Raw genomic sequence first — 5,422 nt, forward strand, 5'->3', positions numbered from 1 at the left:
TAGTCAAGTTTGATCGTCTTCCCAGTGCTCCACCAGGGCCGTGACCGACCTCGGCAGGGCCAATCCAAGGACCTCACTAAACCATCCAATTGGTAGTAGCGACGGGGGATGTGTACAAAGGGTAGGGACTTAATCAACACAACTTGAGTCAAATTAAGTTGCAGGCTCCACTCCTGGTGGTGCTCTTCCATCAATTCCTTTAAGTTTCAGCTTTGCAACCATACCCAAAGACTTTGTTTCCCGGAAGCTGCCCAGCGGATCATGGGAATAACGCCCCCGGATTGCTAGTTGGCATCGTTTATGGTTGGAACTAAAACAGTATCTGATCGTTTTCGAACCTCCGACTTTCGTTCTTGATTAAAACTTCATTGGGATAGGGGGCAGCATTGGGAAGTTTGGATGAAAAGTGTGTCCAGAGTATATTGCCTGTTACTCAGGCCCAGAAGCTAGGAAATGCATATAATCGGTCAATTTGGATAGAAAACACTCTAAAGTTTCCAAAACTGTTACAATAATGTCTGTGAGTATAACAGAACTCATATGGCAGGCAAAAACCTGAGAAAAATCCAACCAGGAAGTGGGAATTTTGAGGTTTGTAGTTTTTTAAGTGAATGCCTATCCAGTATCCTGTGTCTGTGGGGTCAGATTGCACTTCCTAAGGCTTCCAGTAGATATCAGCAGTCTTTAGAAGTTGTTTCAGGCTTCTATTGTGAAAGGGAGAGAATAAAACCACTGAGAGTAAGTGGCTCAGCTGAAAGCCATGAGTTGTTTATTGCGCGTGGCCATGAGCGCGACTAATGAAAACAGTATTATCCGGTTGAAATATTATTGAATATTTATGATAAAAAGATCATAAGGATTGATTATGCTGGCACCAGACTTGCCCTCCAATGGATCCTTGTTAAAGGATTTAGAGTGTACTCATTCCAGTTAGAGGGCCTCGAAAGAGTCCTGTATTGTTATTTTTCGTCACTACCTCCCCGAGTCGGGAGTGGGTAATTTGTGCGCCTGCTGCCTTCCTTGGATGTGTCAGCTGTTTGTCAGGCTCCCTCTCCGTAATTGAACCCTGATTCCCCATTACACGTGGTCACCATGGTAGGCACAGTAAGGGAAGACCCCCTCCAAATAGACAAAAATGAATGGGAACATATTAGCACTGTACAAATCATACACCCAATGGACAATACCACCCAATTTTGTCCACATTCATCCAAATCATATTGCAAATTTCATATGGCAAATGCCAAGTGTCACACCCCAAAAATCCTATAGGTGGCGAGCACGCTCCACTGTGAATTTTCATATTGCAAATGTAACACAAGTCAACACCCAAGAGTCAAATTTTGAAAAAGTGAATAAAAAAAAGTGCTTTCTGCGTAGCAATGATAGGAGAGACCATGTGAGGATATGACAGAGCCAAGTGACTTGGTGTATAGCGAGAATAGGAGAGGGCCTATTTAAAGACAAGACTCTCGTTAATCTAACCACACTGTCCGATTTCAAAAAGGCTTTACAACGAAAGCAAAACATTAGATTATGTCAGCAGAGTACCCAGCCAGAAATAATCAGACACCCATTTTTCAAGCTAGCATATAATGTCACATAAACCCAAACCACAGTTAAATGCAGCACTAACCTTTGATGATCTTCATCAGATGACACACCTAGGACATTATGTTATACAATACATGCATGTCTGTTCAATCAAGTTCATATTTATATCAAAAACCAGCTTTTTACATTAGCATGTGACGTTCAGAAAAAGCATACCCCCCGCAAACTTCCGGGGAATTTACTAAATTACTCACGATAAACGTTCACAAAAAGCATAACAATTATTTTAAGAATTATAGATACATTACTCCTCTATGCACTCTATATGTCCAATTTTAAAATAGCTTTTCGGATTAAGCACATTTTGCAATATTCTAAGTACATAGCCCAGCCATCACGGGCTAGCTATTTAGACACCCACCCAGTTTAGCCTTCACCAAAATCACATTTCCTATAAGAAAAATGGTCTTACCTTTCCTGTTCTTCGTCAGAATGCACTCCCAGGACTTCTACTTCAATAACAAATGTAGGTTTGGTCCCAAAAAATCCATTGTTATGTTCCATCAGCGACATTTTATTCGTGCGTTCTAGACACTATCAGAATGGTAAATCACGGTCGTGCGCATGGCGCATTTCGTGACAAAAGATTTCTAAATATTCCATTACCGTACTTCGAAGCATGTCAACCGCTGTTTAAAATCAATTTTAATGCCATTATTCTCGTAAAAAAGCGATAATATTCCGACCGGGAATCTGCAATTAGCTTAACAGCCGAAGGAAAATACTGCACGGGGTCGAATCAGGCACGCGCCTAATTCCATTGTCCTCTAATTGACCACTTGGAAAAGGCGATAATGTGTTTCAGCCTGAGGCTGCCTCGTCATCGTTCATGTTTTTTCCGGGCTCTGAGAGCCTATTGGAGCCGTAGGAACTGTCACATTACAGCTAAGATCCTGACTCTTCAATAAACAGAAGCAAGAACAACAACACCTTGTCAGACAGGGTACTTCCTGCATGAAACCTTCTCAGGTTTTTGCCTGCCATAGGAGTTCTGTTATACTCACAGACACCATTCAAACAGTTTTAGATACTTTAGGGTGTTTTCTATCCATATATAATAAGTATATGCATATTCTAGTTACTGGGTCGGATTAGTAACCAGATTAAATCGGGTACGTTTTTTATCCGGCCGTGTAAATACTGCCCCTTAGCCCCAACAAGTTAAAGTCTTAGACTATTGATACCGACAGAATAATAACAAGTCTTTGATATTAATTACTAGTCTGCAGCTAGGAATTCGGTATCATTGAACGCGAAGACCGACGATACATCTGTCCTATAACGACATTAATGAATGTCACTTTGAAATATCCATTCTAACCGAGAGAGAGAGAGAACACGAGGACAACCTCTCCAACAGAACAAACTTTTCAACAAAGATCCCGACAACACACTGAGCGTAAATATATATGCTGCTCAAAAAAATAAAGGGAACACTTAAACAACACATCCTAGATCTGAATGAAATAAATAATCTTATTAAATACTTATTTCATTACATAGTTGAATGTGCTGACAACAAAATCACACAAAAATAATCAATGGAAATCCAATTTATCAACCCTGGATTTGGAGTCACACTCAAAATTAAAGTGGAAAACCACACTACAGGCTGATCCAACTTTGATGTAATGTCCTTAAAACAACTCAAAATGAGGCTCAGTAGTGTGTGTGTCCTCCACATACCTGTATGACCTCCCTACAACACCTGGGCATGCTCCTGATGAGGTGGCGGATGGTCTCCTGAGGGATCTCCTCCCAGACCTGGACTAAAGCATCCGCCAACTCCTGGACAGTCTGTGGTGCAACGTGGCGTTGGTGGATGGAGCGAGACATGATGTCCCAGATGTGCTCAATTGGATTCAGGTCTGGGGAACAGGCGGGCCAGTCCATAGCATCAATGCCTTCCTCTTGCAGGAACTGCTGACACACTCCAGCCACATGAGGTCCAGCATTGTCTTGCATTAGCAGGAACCCAGGGCCAACCGCACCAGCATATGGTCTCACAAGGGGTCTGAGGATGTAATCTCGGCACCTAATGGCAGTCAGGCTACCTCTGGCGAGCACATGGAGGGCTGTGCGGCCCCCCAAAGAAATGCCACCCCACACCATGACTGACCCACCGCCAAACCGGTCATGCTGGAGGATGTTGCAGGCAGCAGAACGTTCTCCACGGCGTCTCCAGACTCTGTCACATCTGTCACATGCTCAGTGTGAACCTGTTTCCATCTGTGAAGAGCACAGGGCGCCAGTGGCGAATTTGCCAATCTTGGTGTTCTCTGGCAAATGCCAAACGTCCTGCACGGTGTTGGGCTGCAAGCACAACCCCCACCTGTGGACGTCGGGCCCTCATACCACCCTCATGGAGTCTGTTTCTGACCGTTTGAGCAGACACATGCACATTTGTGGTCTGCTGGAGTTCATTTTGCAGGGCTCTGGCAGTGCTTCTCCTGCTCCTCCTTGCACAAAGGCGGAGGTAGCGGTCCTGCTGCTGGGTTGTTGCCCTCCTACGGCCTCCTCCACGTCTCCTGATGTACTGGCCTGTTTTCTGGTAGAGCCTCCATGCTCTGGACACTACGCTGATAGACACAGCAAACCTTCTTGCCACAGCTCGCATTGATGTGCCATCCTGGATGAGCTGCACTACCTGAGCCACTTGTGTGGGTTGTAGACTCCGTCTCATGCTACCACTAGAGTGAAAGCACCGCCAGCATTCAAAAGTGACCAAAACATCAGCCAGGAAGCATAGGAACTGAGAAGTGGTCTGTGGTCCCCACCTGCAGAACCACTCTTTATTGGGGGTGTCTTGCTAATTGCCTATAATTTCCACCTGTTGTCTATTCCATTTGCACAACAGCATGTGAATTTTATTGTCAATCAGTGTTGCTTCCTAAGTGGACAGTTTGGTTTCACAGAAGTGTGATTGACTTGGAGTTACATTGTGTTGTTTAAGTGTTCATTTTATTTTTTTGAGCAGTGTATATTGATTTCAATTGTTCCCGAATGAGTGAGCGTTCATTATAATTATCAACTCTTATCAACCTTTTGTCTAACAAGCCGCCATGCCGGTTTAGCCCACTAGGGCTCATTCCTTTATAATTTCTTTGTAACGATATCTGTTTGTTATGCATTTTTGTGAATTACTTAGTTAGTAAATAAATTATTTTAAGAAAATGTATGTATGGATGACTCATAGTGAAGACTGGGTTTGTGCAGATAACCAACAATTTACGACGTTTGGAATGAGACTGACAAGGTAAACGAATACATCATTAATCAGAAGACTAATGGATCAGATATTATAATATTTGAAAGTTATATTAGGAAATTATAACTTTGTAATCTGAATATTTTCCTTGGTGCCCCGACCTCCTAGTTAATTACAGTTACACGATTAATCAGTTTAATCGCGTAATAATAATTACAGAGAGTTATTTGATAAACATGTCTTCAGTTTTGCAGAATCTCCACATGAGACCTGGACGGCGTCTGAGGACAAAGTGAGGGAAATCATCACTACAGGCCCAGGCCAATAGTTCCTGAGGTTCAAGGACAAGGTAGCTGTTCTGGAAAGAGCCAAGACCTTGAGAGGAACATAATATTTACAAATGTTAAGTTTGCTGAAAATAAACGCAGTTGACAGTGAGAGGACATTTAGATTCAATGGTTGTAAAGGTCTAGAGGTAATAAAGAGATGCTCTGCTTTTTTCAAATCAAATCAAATCAAATTTATTTATATAGCCCTTCGTATATCAGCTGAAATCTCAAAGTGCTGTACAGAAACCCAGCCTAAAACCCCAAACAGCAA

This window comes from Salmo trutta, chromosome 31 (genome assembly GCF_901001165.1).
Source record: "Salmo trutta chromosome 31, fSalTru1.1, whole genome shotgun sequence".
NCBI lineage: Eukaryota > Metazoa > Chordata > Actinopteri > Salmoniformes > Salmonidae > Salmo > Salmo trutta.